Genomic DNA, 17,083 nt, shown 5'->3' on the forward strand with positions numbered 1-17,083 from the left:
ATAATTAGACAGTGCTAGGCCTGATATGTTTTCTGTATGTGGGTGGCAGAAGCCTAGAAATACTGCCCAAGGCTTGATAAATAGATTTTTTTCAGAATAGTTTCAGTTCTAGTCCAGTTCTTCAGGCTGCACATCAGCTACAATTCTTCTGTCTTTTAAGATTGATAAGAACGCGGAGGCTGCTAATGCTCAGCTACTGTATGCAGCTTCACTTACCATTTCTAAGAGACATTATAACCCGTAATAAGTTGTTCAGAAATAAAAACGATTTTATCAAAAGTCTGATTCAGTATGAATAATACATATGACATAAAAAGCATATGATTAGCACCATGACACTGAGGCTATATAAAACAAATCCATCTAAATTTAAAATTCTTGACCCTTACAGCAATACTATGATGATAGATACATTGTAAATCCCTATATTCAGTTAATCTAGTGCTTCAATATAGCTTTAGAGTATCTTTTTATTAAAAAAATGTTCCAGCAAAGAAATTTAAAGGGGAACTATCAGCAGGCAAAACAAGAGTCCGTGGGGTCTCGGTTGCGAGTCTCAAAACACGGGATAGCCAGATATCTCTAGCCTGTTGCCACGGGGGGCCTCCATGATGGGGAGAGCACCACACCACCCTGATAGATAGCCCCTTAAGTCCCACTCGGTTGCGAGTATTGGAACATAAATAGGGAAATACCAGGGTGGCCCCTTTTTGTCAATGTCTAACTCAAGGTACGAGTATTGCGATCATGACAAGGGCTTGCCAAGGCAGGCCTCCATCCACAGACAGCCGTTTCGGGGTATTTGCCCCTCGTTAGTGTGGAGTAGGATTCTGGCTAGCTGGGGCAATGACAAATGAACCAACAAAACACAGTAATCACTGAACTCAATGATAACAGTGAAAAAAACTCCAATGAAGTACTCAATCAAGAGTCTCCACTGATGCCCCAAAAAATTTTAATATGCAAAACAGGAGTCCGTGGAGCCTCGGTTGGGGGTCTCAAAACACGGGATAGCCAGATATCTCTAGCCTGTTGCCACGGGGGGCCTTCATGATGGGGAGAGCACCACACCACCCTGATAAATAGCCCCTTAAGTCCCACTCGGTTGCCAGTATTGGAACATAAATAGGGAAATACCAGGGTGGTCCCTTTTTGTCAATGTCTAACTCAAGGTACGAGCATTGCGATCATGACAAGGGCTTGCCAAGGCAGGCTTCCATCCACAGACAGCCGTTTCGGGTATGGGACTTAAGGGGCTATTTATCAGGGTGGTGTGGTGCTCTCCCCATCATGGAGACACCCCGTGGCAACAGGCTAGAGATATCTGGCTAGCCCGTGTTTTGAGACTCGAAACCGAGACTCCACGGACTCTTGTTTTGCATATTTAAATTTTTGGGGGCATCAGTGGAGACTCTTGATTGAGTACTTCATTGGAGTTTTTTTCACTGTTCTCCTTGAGTTCAGTGATTACGCCGTTTTGTTAGAACTATCAGCAGGTTAGATGAATCTATTGACGTGCCTAGTGTGCACGGGGCACTGGGGAGGAAGCTATGTCTCTTACCTTCCTCCTTGGCACTGTTACCGTACTGATAGCAGTGTAATCCGGAGCACCGCTAGGAGCACTGCCCGTCCCCAGTTCATGAGCTGGCTCGCTCCTTCTTATAATAATCAATGGAGTCGGTGGGACGGATTGGCACTATGGGGGCGGGGCAGTGCTCCTAACGGTGCTCCCGGCTATATAGTACACTGCTTACAGCACAGGAACAGTGCCGAGAAGAAAGGAAAGAGAAATACCATCCTCGGCCCCCAAAGGGCAATTGGGAGCTATCAGTAGGTTAGAATCGTTATTTGACTAGTGATGGTTCTCTGTTCGTGTAATAACACTCAATGATCAAACGATGAACGAAAGTTGTTAATCATTGTCTTTCAACATGTCAAAAAAATCGTATTGGTAGTTCATCAATCGTTCCTGAGGGGGTTGTTCTGGTGTTTGTGTCAGCTCAGCCAATGATGTTAGTGTCGTGATGCCAGTGCCAGTCCAGCACACAGGTGTGATGTTGATACCTGCTTTAGCATGGCTGGCTGTGTTCCCCAAATGCTCGGTAACCTGCCTGGTTGTTGTGGGTCCCTTGGGCTCTTTTCACGGAAGTCCTGAGTGACAACTGACCTCCCGGACTGTTGAAATCGCCACCCACAAAAAGTAGAGATATATAACCAAAGGTGAGCGGTGGTGTGTGTACATGTTCAGGTGCGGACAGAAGATGACAGAATCCTACGCTTTATTGTAACAATAGCACAGCTTTACAGTAGGGCTTTTCAGTATAACAGTACACGGTTTCTCAAAAAGTAAATCTTTACACACTCTGGAATGCTTGACCTTAGTGCTTGGAGGTGCTGCTTGAGAGAAGCAAGAGAGGAAGTTGTAGCAGTGCTTGAAGAGTAAAGCAGAGGAGAAGATTTTGCCAGAGGAGCCCTAACCCAGTGTAGCTATGTACTTTGGCAAAACCTTTAGTAGATATATCTTCAGTAGTGAAGTGTTACTCATACTGATACTCTTACTCATACTCGTACTCGTATAGAAAATGTCATGTCAATTCTTTGAGCAGAGAGCGAAGGAGAGTGGAGGTATGCGAGCCCTCCCATAGAGACACTGTTTGACATTGAGGCAGGCGGGATTCTGTCGAATTTGCTCAGTGTGAACACGCCCTAACAGAGCGATATAGGGACAGAGAGGTGAAGAGAGCATAGGATAGGATAGGAGAGCTGATTGTGGGGGATTGTTTGTTGTAGCTGCCAACCAAGTGTCCAGTTTACCAAGTAACTGGGAGCCTATAGGAAGTCACTGGAATTAGTGAAGACACAGTCCATATTATTCACTCACTGGGCCCTGTACACTCTTATTGAGTTATACCGATTTACCGATGGAGCGTGTGCCTTACATAATCAGCGCTCGCACTCAACTCCTACTGTGTTATACAAGTTGGGTTTTATTAGATTGGACGATTGACTGGCTGATTGACTTATTTTTTTAATTGAGATTTTCCAATTTTTGGCACTTTACAACAATATGCGTTAACAAAGTCGTCCTTCTGTAATACTCCCAGTGCTTTAGCTACTATAGTCTTGGCTGTTTTATGAAAATTCGTTAAGATTCAATTCACAAATATTAACAAATTTGAGCCAAAATTTGCGATGCTCGCAAAATTAATTTCCGGCTGCTTCGCTCATCCCTAGTCAGGTCTTATAGTCTGAAAAGTTCTGGATTAATAGTTTTATTTATAAAATATCAGAAAATCATACAGACTGGATTTTCCCTCTAAGAAATGTTGCATGTGTTTTTTTCAAGATTTTAATTAAATTGTTAATCTACCTTGCAAGAAAACCGCTTGCTAATTTTTGCTGCAAACCATTAAAAACAGTGAAAGTGTCCAAATAATTGTGTACGCGCTAAAATACTAGAGAGATGGATTTTCCTATTCCGAGTTATTTGGTAACTTCATTCAGCACATTAAGGATTAGAAAGAACATGAAAAAAATCGAAGTCCTAAAAAAAGTATAAAGTCAGCGCTTTGTGAATGCAGAAAACTGATAAAACTGCATCTGAACTTGGGATTACAGATGTTTATTCTGTCGGCTGAGTTTTCAGCTTTTTATAAGTTTGCTGTGTCATGCTCAGTAATTTTTCATTTAGCTTGATTGGATACATTTATATTCACATCACATACTGCCAAAGGGGACCTCCAGATGGTATTAAGGGAAGGCTTGAGACTTTTTTTTCTAGCTCACATATTCTCAATTAGTTTAAAAACCGAAGGAATTTGGAAGCGAAGACAACAGCCTTTGTCATGTTCCTTAAAGGGCAACTCCAGCTATTTTTTTTTTCTTTTAAATCAACTGGTGCCAGAAAGTGCCAAAAGATTTGTAATTTGCTTTTATTAAAAAAATCTCAAACCTTCCAGTACTTATCACCTGCTGTATGTGCTGCAGGAAGTTGTATTCTTTCCAGTCTGGAGAGTAAGAGAGGTTTTTTTTATGGGGATTTGCTACTGATCTGGACAGTTCCTGACATGGACAAAGGTGGCAGCAGAGAGCACTGTGTCAGACAGAAAAGAATACACCAATTCCAATTAGGATGGAGTCTGACCAGTCTGGGCTAGACAACTGCATGTGAAAATAGCTGTTATCTATTGTGCTTTACTGTGTTTCCCCAAAAATAAGGCATCCTCCTAAAATAAGACACCCTAACAATCCTACCAACTAGCCTAAAGGAAGGCATGCCCTTGAAAATAAGGCAACCCCACCCTAAACTAAGACACCGGAAATTACCTGACCACGCTGCATACTGGTCCATGGCCCCCACGCAGGATGTCACTGGCTGCTCAGCACTGCAGCTTTTACACTGAGGTTGTTGGGGAGCATGCCAGGAGGGAGAGCCATGCAGAGAGCCAGGGGGGAGGCCAGGCGGAGAGCCGGTGGGAGGCCGGGTGGAAAGCTGTGGGGAGAGCTGAGGCTAGAACCGGGTGGAAAGCTGAGGAAGAGCCGGGGGAGAGGAGAGTGGAGAGCTGGGAGAGAGCTGAGGGAGAGCTGGGGGAGAGGAGAGTGGAGAGCTGGGGGAGAGGAGAGTGGAGAGCTGGGGGAGAGCTGAGGAAGAGCTGGGGGAGAGGAGAGTGGAGAGCTGGGAGAGAGCTGAGGGAGAGCTGGGAGAGAGCTGAGGGAGAGCTGGGGGAGAGGAGAGTGGAGAGCTGGGAGAGAGCTGAGGGAGAGCTGGGGGAGAGGAGAGTGGAGAGCTGGGGGAGAGGAGAGTGGAGAGCCGGGGGAAGCTGAGCAGAAAGCCGGAGTTCACTAGATGGCCGCCACAGGCTTTTGGTCCCACTGCTACTGCGCTCCTGCTTCACTCCTACACTGAGAGTTATGGTGAGTGTGCCAGGGGAAGAAGCGGGCGGATGCTGGGGGGAGGGCGGGAGGCGATCTGGGGGAGAGAAATAAGACATCCCCCAAAAATAAGACATAGGGGGAGATTTATCAAAGGGTGTAAAATTTAGACTGGGCCCAGCAACTAATCACAGCTCCTCTATCATGTCACCAGAGCTGGAAGCTGAGCTGTGATTGGTTGCTGTGGGCAGTTTGCACCAGTCTAAATTTTACACCCTTTCATAAATCTCCCCCTTAGTGCCTCTTTAGGAGCAAAAATTATATAAAGCACTTGTCTTATTTTTAGGAAACAGTAACACCATTCATTCATTTCTAACATTGTGATCATCAACAAACACCAGACATCTTTTCGAAGTCCATCTGCAATGAAAGCCGAAAAATCCTGTAGTGTGAATTATAGGAGTTTTCCTAGTTAACCCTCCCAACTAAAACATTCTCCTTCCTATACAAATACATGCTAAGCAAATTTATGGGGAAAAAACTTTGACTGGACTTTGTGGCATCTGGGGCCCCAGTAGCAATATATAGATGATTAAAACAAAAACAAAAACAAAACAAAAAAAAAATATATATATATATATATATATATATATATATATTTTTAATTTTTTTTGTTTTGTTTTTTAATATATATATTTTATAATATGGTTACGCAGGTGTGGGAGAAAACTCTGCATAATACGAGGCCTCCTTGGGGGGGGGGGGGCTGCTTTGGTTACAATTCTTGTTCTGCAAAAGGACTACAAACCCAGACGTAGAGCCAGTGTCAATCACAAAATTTTCTTAAGGACAAGATGTCCTGGAAGTGATGATATGAACCCCACTAAGCCTTGATCTCAACATCATCCAGCCTGGGATTACACCAAGAGACAGAAAGATTAGAGCAAGCCGACAGAAGATATGTGTGCACTGTGTCGGAAGAACTCACATCAAATACTGGTTACATTTACATTCTTTCTTCTCTCTAGATCTTCTTCTGTGAGTACTGAGCACATGAGCTGAGCATATATATAAATATATGTATATTTTTAATGTATATGTCTATATATATATATATATATATATATATATATATATATATATAAATATATATATATACTCCTGAATTTTATAAAAATAAAATAAAATCGGTAAACATATAATAATCAGTGTCTCTTTGTGCGCATGAAGTTGTTGTCAAACTACAGCACAGATAATATACCCAAAACATAAAATGGTGAATTTATGTAGCAAAAAAAAAAAAAGGTTTTATTGGTTACATAAAAACATAGTTATAAAAAGAGAGGTGGTGGCATCCCGGAGGCTGGTTATGGTAAAAACTTTAGAGGTATTGACTAGTGATGAGCGAATAGTAAAATATTTGAAAGCTCGAAATTCGATTTGAGTAGACCGGGATACACAACTATTCAATCCAATATCGAGCCCCATTAAAGTTAATAGTAAAAAAATTCTCATGTCTTGAAAACCTAAATTTGACCACTTGGAGGTCACCAAGTCCATATTGACACCTTTAAAAAATACCGCTCCCTGAATTAGTTAATATTTCATTAAAACAGCACATTTTTGTTCTGATATAGATAGTTTTCTTTACAATAGTAAAACTGAAATGAAAAAAATGCTGTTTCAATTAACAATACAGTTAATTAATTTCCTGCTATAACGGAATAGATGAGAAGGGGATCCCCATCTATTCCATTGAAGCCCCCAACAGGCTTTAAGTTAGTTTAGATTAAAATTTTCAGTCAGATACTGGATCGAAAATGAATCTTTCCAGTAGTGCAATACCCGATCAAATAGCTACTCGACCCAGTATTGCTCGCTCATCTCTAGTATTGACATTGCTGGATCCCTAACTTTTGTGGGGTATTGGATGGTAAGGGATAGACCCCTGATATAGTGATGTTATTGGTACTTTCAATGCACTAGCACTAGAGATGAGCGAACCTGGAGCATGCTCGAGTCCATCCGAATCCGAACAATCGGTATTTGATTAGCTGGGGCTGCTGAACTTGGATAAAGCTCTAAGGTTGTCTGGAATACATGGATACAGCCAATGACTATATCCATGTTTTCCACATAGCCTTAGGGCTTTATCCAACTTCAGCAGCCACCGCTAATCAAATGCCGAAAGTTCGGGTTTGGATCGACTCGAGCATGCTCCAGGTTCGCTCATCTCTAACTAGCACTTTACTACATTGATAATCATACATTGAGTCTATCCTATAAATTTGTTATTTATTTTGTCTGTCCGTTGATGATGTTTGGTTTCGGGGTCGCAGCCTGTGTAATTATGCATTATTTGTTATCTCCTCCGAGACACTGTTCTGTTTTAATGTTTGTTTGTTTTTTTTCTCTTTTTATAATTATGTTTTATATATGTTGCAGTGAAATGATAGAATCCAGGGATTTGATCAAAAATGAACATGCCATTCCATCATTTCTCTAGGGATTTGATCAAATCACTGACCCCTTTCAGGGAAATGATGGAATGAACGATCGAGGTGTCGCCTGGCTCTATGTTTGGGGGCGGAGGCGGACGGGGGAGCAGGGCGGCACACGTCCCCGCAGGCAAATGGCGGCAGGACGGACGGGACCAGAGGCGGACGGGGAGCAGAGGGGCACACCTCCTGGCAGACATACGGCATTGGGGCGGACGGGGAACAGAGCGGACAGATCGGGAGAGCAGGAGGCATGTCACAGGGCAGGGCGGATGGGACCGGAGGCGGACAGGGAGCAGAGCGGCACACCTCCTGGCAGGCATACGCATTGGGGAGGACAGGGAGCAGAGCGGACAGGCCGGGGGAGCAGTAAGCATGTCACAGGGCAGGGTGGACGGGACCGGAGGCGGACAGGAAGCAGAGCAGCACACCTCCTGGCAGGCATATGGCAGCGGGGCGGACAGGGAGAGGAGCGGACAGGCTGGGGGACCAGGAGGCATGTAGCAGGGAAAATGAGGGGAATGGGGAGCAGAGAAGCAGCGGAGGTGGACGGGGGGCAGAGCGGCACACCTCCCGGCAGGCGTACAGCAGCGGGGGCGGGCATGGAGCGGAGCGGTCAGACTTGGGACATCAGGAGGCATGTAGCAGGGAAAATGAGCAGAACGGGGAGCAGAGAGGTGGAGGAGGCGGACCGGGAGCAGAGCGGACAGGCTGGGGGGAGCAGAGAGCCGATACGGTAAGAAAATTCTATGTCGCAGGGGGAAATGATAGAGTTCATTCCATCATTTCCCTGAAAGTAGTCTGTGATTTGATCAATTCCCTGGGGAAATGATGGAACACGCGGTCATTTCATCATTTCCCCAGATTTGATCAAATCCCTGATTCTATCATTTGACTTCAGCATACAGTATATATATATGTAATCAATAAAGACATTTTTCGCTACATAAATTTAGCATTTTTTGCTTTGGGTATGAATATTAGTAATAGTTACAATGTACAGCTATGGATTTGTAGCTACTGTATTAAGGTGCTTTCCTGAAAAATGAAAATTCCTTCTCTTTGATGATAAATATAATTAAATGGTAACTGGAAATATTTAATGCCATTTTTACAGGACTGAAGTGTTTTTTTTCCTAGCAAATTACACAAGTCCAATCTTTGAATGTATTATCTTAAACTATATTCAGAATCGACAGACAATTTATATGTATACACATGTACCATAATCTCTCCTGCAGAGAAAAATCTAACAAATTCTTATGGGGATAGTCTACAATTGGAGGCATCCAGCTGGAAAGGACATTTGAGTGAATGACTGTACAGTAAGTAGTCAGTAATGTGCTTACAGCTAAACAGAACCCTCCTGGCAACAAGAATTGGCTGAGAGTAGCCACAGATGACAGCTCACAATGTCCCAAATGTCACACAGGTCATGTCAAAATAGGAAACAGAGCACATGTTTGCATATATCAGTGCAAGTTTTATGGCAACCAAATAGCTCAAATAAAATATTGACACTAAATAATGGATTCAATCCTGCATGTTTTAGCATCCCCTTAAAATCCCCATCGCACCATTAAACACATGCAAGGATATTTATTAAACTTTAGGACAGAGTGTACGCCAGCAGATTTGCCCCTTCTTCGCGTACATCTGTCGTATCCCCCCAATTGCCTGATGGGCGGGCAGGGTGGTCTCGGGGGGCTCTTGGGGGATCCTACCAAGGTAGGGAGGAGGCACGTACTTATTTATCATGATTTATGTTTGCTCGTAAATCATGATTCAAATCTACAATAGATTTGGTATGCCAGGCACAAGGTCGTGCACCAGCCAATATATTTAATATATTTGGGGGTCAACATTTCTTCCTCTATAATAAATTTAAAGCAAATGTACCATGAGGACATTCGCTTTCTCACATGGATAGAATGGCACCTGCACAGGGAAGCCAGTGCCGCAGTCCTTTTTTTTAACGCACCCTAATTCACGCGTACAGCGCCGTTCTATTCCTGGGCACTGGCACGGGCTGAAGCACTGGAGGTGGGCCGGGCCATCCCCAGTTGGAGGAAACCCTCACCCCTTTATGACACGGCTACATAAGAATCAATGGAGAGGGCGGGGGTTTCCTCCCACTGGGGGCGGGCCGGCCCGCCTCCAGTGCTTCACCCCCCGGCCGATACTTGGGAAAAGACCAAAAGACCAAATGAAGCACTTGAAGCAAATGTACCTGATGGTACATTCGCTTTAAATTCAACCTTACTAGACAACTCATACCATTTGAGGAACTATGCTTCTCTTCATTCCCTCCCTACCAAATGTGTCACTATCCTATGCAATTTATTTTAGACTTTTATCACGCCTCGACTACATCATTTGTCACCAGATGGGAAAAAGAACTAAATAAATGTCAGCACCAGACGGGACTCAAGCTCTTACTCTATGCCATACGATATCTATATCATGTAAGATACAAGAAACCAGCTACAAGCTTATATTTAGGTGGTATAGTGCGACTGTAGTATTACACAATGCATATCCCACAGCTACCGACCAATGTTGGAGGTGAGTACAGGAAAAAGGTGCAATGACACACATATGATGACAATGTTCCCCCATACATTATTTTTGGAACAAGCTACCTGCCATCATAAATAAAGTGACAGATGCAAAAATCCCAAATTGTTGGCATTCCCATGCTGTATAGGTAGATAACACATGATGCAGTAATAGGTAAGTACCTTACTGTGGGCAATGGTGTCCTGGTACGCCTATACTCATAGGAGTGTGTGAAATATTTAAAGGAGAAGTCTGGCGAAAAATGTTATTAAAGTATTGTATTGTCCCCCAAAAGTTATACAAATCACCAATATACACTTATTACGGGAAATGCTTATAAAGTGCTTTTCTCCCTGCATTTACTACTGCATCAAGGCTTCACTTCCTGGATAACATGGTGATGTCACTTCCTGGATAACATGGTGATGTCACTTTCTGGATAACATGGTGATGTCACTTCCTGGATAACATGGTGATGTCACTTCCTGGATAAACATGGTGATGTCACTTCCTGGATAACATGGGGATGTCACTTCCTGGATAACATAGTGATGTCACTTCCTGGAAAACATAGTGATGTCACTTCCTGGATAACATGGTGATGTCACTTCCTGGATAACATGGGGATGTTACGACCCAACTCCCAGAGCTGTGCGGGCTGTGGCTGCTGGAGAGGATGATGGCAGGGGGACACTGAGGGACACAGGGCACTGAAGGGACACTGAGCATCCACCTGCCATTATCCTCTCCAGCAGCCGCAGCCTGCACAGCGCTGGGAGTCGGGTCGTGACATCACCATGTTATCCAGGAAGGGAAATCACCATTTTATCCAGGAAGCACACAAGATACTCATATCCCGGAGACCTGCCTGACGCATCTGAACCAGGAGAGAAGCAGGAAGACCCAAAGACTACACAGGACCCATTTACCAAGTGTGTACCATATTTTTACTTGACCTTTCATTTTAACCTAAAATCATAGAAGCTCTTTCCCCCTCCTGACTCCCCCTTCCCAAAGAGAAAGTCTCGGGTTACCTGCCTCCCATGATGTTGGCCACATAGTTGTATCACGTCAACTTCCTAGAGACTTCTTGCGGATGCTCCATGACGATATATAATGGCCACGTACATCAGCTTTAGAAGACTCCGTTAGCTTCTTTACCCTCTTCTGGCTCAAAGACCAATATCACTTTTGTAGCCATCTGTTGAGCTTGAATGGCTACAAAGGTAATATTGGTCTTTGAGCGAGGAGATATGGTTAAAATGAAATTTAAAGGGGTTATCCAGCGCTACAGAAACATGGTCACTTTCTTCCAGAGACAGCCCTACTCTTGTCTTCAGTTTGGGTGGGGTTTGCCAATTAGTTCCATTAAAGTGAATGGAGCTTGATTGCAAACCGCACCTGAACTGGAGACAAGAGTCATGTTGTCTCTGGAAGCAAGTGGCCATCTTTTTGTAGCGCTGGATAAACCCTTTGAGGAAAAGTTAGGAGCGACCATTGTCTTCTAAAGATGATATAAATAACCCCATTATATACAGTCACGGAGGGTCCTGAAAAAGCCTCTAGGAAGCTCACATGATAAAACGATGTGGCCAAGATCATGGGAGGCCGGTATTCCGAAGGTTTCTCCCTGAAAGGGGAGAATGTACAATTATTATAGAGACCAACCAACAACAAATTCCAAATTTAAAATATAAAACCTGGATCACGGGAATCAGGAAACTAGGTAAAACTACAGTAGGTGATCTGTTTTAAACACAATAATTTTTAATGCTCAATTAAAAATTATATTTTACTTGTCTACGTCCTGGAGTGCCGATTTTCTAAAAGTTCCAATGAACTGTCAGGTTCTGCTTGCTATGTGTTCTTTATATACATAGATGTTATGTATAGAGGAACAGATGCCACCAATTATAAGTTATTCTAAGAAAATTACTATGTAGCATTTTACATTATAAATGACATGGTTTTCCCCGTGACATAAGTGCCCGCTCTTACAGTGTGTTCTATACCTCTTTAAATAGTTAGGATTTTGTCAGCTACTTGTGGTTCCATCTGACGACTCCAACACAGTTGTCATGTAGAGCAAATCGTAGGGTGCTGTCATTCATTTCATGCTGCTTGTTTCTATTGAACCATAGAAAATTGCTGAACCTGAGAATAGAAGACAAAATGTTCTACGGGTGACACGTGACGTACAGTTTCACAACTAACTACTATGTTTTCATTCTTGTGTTTCAGATTGGATGATGAGTATTGTGCATGGTGCTAAAAAAGATATATAAACATGTATCATGCAATATGTTCTATACAGACGCCCTTTGCAGTAGGAACATACTGTATATATTTATATATATATATCCTGTCGTGATGGGGCTTTTAATATGTGTGGCACCGCTTCAATGTGAGAGCAGTGCAGTCGGAGATAATAATGGCTGCCTGTCATTAACCCCTTAGACACCACAATCTATAGCGATCACAGTGTTTAAGGAAGTCAGTGACAGGATAACCACCTGTCATTGACTGATTGGGATCTTGATCATTTTCCCTGACAGGCAGAGGAGAAACATTCACCTCCATGTTGTTGGATCAGCAATAGAGATGAGCGAACCTGGAGCATTCTCGAGTCGATCCGAACCCAAACTTTCGGCATTTGATTAGCGGTGGCTGCTGAACTTGGATAAAGCCCTAAGGCTATGTGGAAATAATGGATATAGTCATTGGCTGTATCCATGTTTTCCAGACAACTTTAGAGCTTTATCCAAGTTCAGCAGCCCCAGCTAATCAAATACCGAACGTTCGGGTTCGGATCGACTCGAACCCGAACCCGGTTTGCTCATCTTTAATCAGCAACCTTCTGATAGAGTCTGCCCCCAGGCAGACTCTATGAAAAGATCTTCAGTAGTACTGATCAATGCTGTGCAATGGTATAGCATTGTTCAGTATATGCTTAAGAAGTGTAAAAAAAATAAATAAATAAACCCCTTATAAAATAAAACCTCTTTTCCCAATCTAATAATAAAATTATGAGGAAAAAAAAAAATACATATCTTAGTGTGCGGAATGGTCTGATCTATTTAAATATAACAATATTGTTCCCACACGGTTAACAATGTAAACAAAAAGAGGGGGGGGGAACACCGGGATTCCTGATTTTTTTTTTCTTTTTTAATTATATATCAGAAAAAAAATTCATAAAAAGCGATCAAAAAATTTCTTTTACACCGATATAATACCAGTGAAAACTAAAGGTCATGGCACAAAAAATTACACCCCAACCAGCCCTGTAGGTGTTAAAATAAAAGCGTTCTGGCTCTCAGAAGGTGAGGAGGAACATTGCTTTGTTGTGACCTGAATAGTCGTGCATCAATGACCTTTGGTCATAAAAGGGTTAAAGTACTTCCATTTGGAATTTGTTGCCTTAATGGATACCCCATTATCTCTGTTCCCCACTGCTTGTCTCTGTGGATTGGAGATGTTCCATGTCCTTATGCACAGATATGAACAGCAGAGAGCGGTGACAACAGCGCCCCCAGATGGATGATGCACCACTGAATGGGCATTGTGCACAATGCTGCCCGATAGTCATCATTCATGAAACTACTACAGGAACACTATGAGAAGCTCGGACATTCCTACACTAATGTTTTTAACCTTTATGGCACATTTTATTAAAGGGGTACTCCGGCGAAAATCTTTTTCCTTTCAAATCAACTGGTCTCAGATAGTTATATAGATTTATAATTTATTTCTATTTAAAAATCTCAAGTCTTCCAGTTCTTATCAGCTGCGGTATGTCCGTAAGGAAATGTTCTTTTCTTTTTAGTCTGACACAGTGCTCTCTGCTGCCACCTCTGTCCATGTCAGGAACTGTCCAGAGCAGTAGAGGTCTTCTATAGGGATTTATTACTGGACAGTTCCTGACATGGACAGAGGTGGCAGCAGAGAGCACTGTGTCAGGCTGGAAAGAATTCACCACTTCCTGCAGGACATACAGCAGCTGATAAGTATGGGAATACAATATTTTTTAATAGAAGTAAATCTATACAACTTTTTGGGAAAAAAAGTTGATTTAAAAGAGAAAGATTTTCACCCAAAAAAAGATTTTCACCGTCCTGCACCTACACTACTCTGGAATGCCTTTGACATTTTAAAGGTAAAAATTTTAGCTAATATTTATTGTTTCTTACATTTATCACAATCCTCTACATTTTAGCCAACGATAATTGAAAACGTTGGCCTAAATATTTTTTATCTCATGTCCAGCACAGAGTTTTTCCCGTTTCACGGCCATCAGTCATCCTTTCACTTGGGAAGCTGACATAATGAGGGCTCAGCTATATACTTACAGTTGTAATGACAAGATAAATTGCCTGAGACACCAACATGATTGCTTTTCTTACAATGTACATTTCAACTTTCGAGACCATCTTTTACTGTCTGAGGATATTACAGTCATATACTGTAATTAGTAATGTACTTTCTGCAAAATACAATGGAAGACAGGATTGAGGGTAAATGCAAGGGCACACCCTGGGGTTGCAGAGACTTAAAGTGTCACTGTTGTTGCATAAATCAATAGTACAGGCGATTTTAAGAAACTTTGTAATTGGGTTTATTAGCTGAAAAATCCATTTTTATCATGAAAAAGCCGTTTGAAACTCTCCCCCCGTCTTCATGGTTTTCTATGGAGAGGGGAGGGGTGGAGGGAGATGAGGCACCAAAACAGGACAAAAAAAGTTAATTTACAGCTACATCACCAGGCTATCTCCTCTGAAGTCAGCACTGACCTCTCTGACCTCTGAATACCGGCTTTCACACAGGTCCTGTTGTGTAATCCTTTGTTCTCTGCTGGTGACTAATCTCCCTCCTCCCCCCTCCCCTCTCCATAGGTTACACAGGGCACGACTGATGTAAAAGAGTCGAGATTTCCCGATAAATAGCAGTGAAGGAGAGAGAGGAGGAGGAGGGGGGGGGCTGGGGAAAGTCTTTTTAGATGCACATAATGACATATTTGACTAATAAACCCAATTACAAAGTTTCCTAAAATCTCCTGGACTATTGATTTCTGCAAAAAAAATAAAAATAAAACGACAGTGATACTAGTGTAACTGTCATTTAATTATTTTATTTTTTAAGTCAATAGTACAAACAATTTTAGGAAACTTTGTAATAGGTCTTAGAACTTTTTCATATATTTACACTCACATGAAGTTGTATCATTGTAGAGCTAGGATACATTGTATTTTTAAGTATATTGGGCAAAAAAGCCTCTTTCTGTATTCAAAAAGCTGTTTTCCATCCTCCCCCCTCGCAAACACACACACTTCTTATCGGCACATTGTCAGGAAAAGTCATTTTCATTACAGAGAAGCAAAGCGATGATGGGTTTGCTGAGTCCATTATAACCTATGGAGGGGCTGAGGAGGATGAGTGCGCAGGAAGAGCAGAGAAGCAGCTGTACAGTTTGCAGACTGTCTAGCCACATAAAATGCTGGATTCACAGGTCAGAAAGGTCACTGCTTATCTGGGAGCTTAGTGAGATGAGATTGCAGAATGTAGAGTTATGCAGGGCTGCCTTTTCTCCTCTCTGTGCTCACTCATCCTCCTCGACCCCTCCCCTTTCCATAGAACATAATGGACACAGAAATCCTGCTTCTTCTGAAGTGAGGAGGGGGTAGGAAAACAGCTTTTTAAATACATCAGGAAACTCTTTTGCTTAATAAAACCTATTGCAGAGTCATGCTTTACATGGTGTGATATGTGGCCATGTACGATCATAAATGGGTGACGATCAGAGGATCAGCATTTACTTTAAGTGCCTTTACAAGGTGCAATTGATTGTGGGACCAGGTAGCTGGAACGATAACGGTATCAGTTATATAACCATTTAAATTACTATCAGTGATATTTAGCTGTCAGTGATATTTAGCCAATAACCTATTAGAGCTCCTTAAATAACACATGGCCTCCACCAATTGTAGGCAAACTCCACGTGTGAGATAATACAGACCTGAGCTATTTACTATACTATCAAGGGCGTTGCTAGGATTTTAAAAGATCGGGGACACAGGCCGTAAAGGGGTATCCTTACCTCTGCTGGGCACCCCTGCCTCCTGCTCTCACTGTAACGCCTGGAGTAGTGAATCCACTGGACCGTCACCAGCAATGGCACTAACCTCACCAGGGAGCGGAGTCTAAGGGGCCGCTGGTTTTCACCAGAGCCCGCCGCAAGGCGGGATGGACTTGCTGCGGCAGGCGACCCCCAGGTCGCTACCCCTGGCTTGGTTGCTAGTGACGGCAGGCGAGGCGTGGCAGGAGCAGTAGGCAGGAGATGGTACTGGCAGAGGTCTGTAGGCGTAACCGCAGGTGACAGGCTGAACACAGGAGCAATGAAGTGACAGGGGAGCAGGAACCAGGAACAAGGACTAGGGACCAGGTAGCGGATAGGTATCAGGAACAAGGACTTGGGACCAGGTAGCGGATAGGAAACAGGAACAACAGGGGGCTGGGCCAAACGCTATGGGAAGCATGTAGAGGCTCCAACACAAGGGACAGGGCATGCTGGGATTTATAGGGAGTGATTGGTGCAACTAACCAATTAAGGGCGGACTGGCCCTTTAAAACTGAGACAGCCGGCGCGCGCGCGCCCTAGGGGGCGGGGACGCGCGCGCCGGCCGGCACAGACGGAGACAGGAGCGGAGGAGAGGTGAGGCGCCCCCAGGGGCCGAACTAGCAGCAGCGCCGGGTCCCTGCACAAGGACCCCGGCGGCTGCATGGGGCAGGAGGAGGTCGCGGCGGCGGCCCGGAACACGGGACGCCGCCGCGGCCGTGACACTCACTTCCTGGTTTAGCAGGGACGGGGGCAGTGAGGACGGGATGCAGCAGTGCCGGGCTGAATCAGCTGTATTATTATAAGTTATTATAACATTGCTGATTATATACCATGAATAAATAATACCTCTGCAGGGCGTCTGAACAAAAAGCCTCATACACAGAAATATACAAAGGAAAAAGTGCTCCGTAGTGCAGCAGATCTGACCAAGGCTGATCCACAGTGCTGGGCACACATGGCTTAACCCCTTAAGGACCGGGCCTGAAATGGCCTTAAGGACCGGTGCAAATTTTATGAATATGACCTGTGTCACTTTATT

The 17,083-nt window shown here is 43.5% G+C and overlaps 1 protein-coding gene across 2 annotated transcripts in view; it reads right to left on the reverse strand.

The window, feature by feature from the left end:
• The window catches only part of MLIP (muscular LMNA interacting protein), a 138,891-nt gene that overhangs the window by 108,632 nt on the left and 13,176 nt on the right, over positions 1-17,083 (reverse strand). Inside the window, exon 1 of one of the 2 annotated variants that reach the window (XM_069973426.1) lies at positions 11,942-12,022. The exons of the other annotated variant lie outside the window; for it this stretch is intronic. The gene's annotated coding sequence lies outside the window, so the exon portion shown is untranslated. Of the gene's footprint in view, positions 1-11,941; positions 12,023-17,083 lie in introns of those variants that run through there. 2 annotated transcript variants of the gene reach the window in all.

The sequence above is a fragment of the Dendropsophus ebraccatus genome, chromosome 6 (assembly GCF_027789765.1).
Source record: "Dendropsophus ebraccatus isolate aDenEbr1 chromosome 6, aDenEbr1.pat, whole genome shotgun sequence".
NCBI classification, from domain to species: Eukaryota; Metazoa; Chordata; class Amphibia; order Anura; family Hylidae; genus Dendropsophus; species Dendropsophus ebraccatus.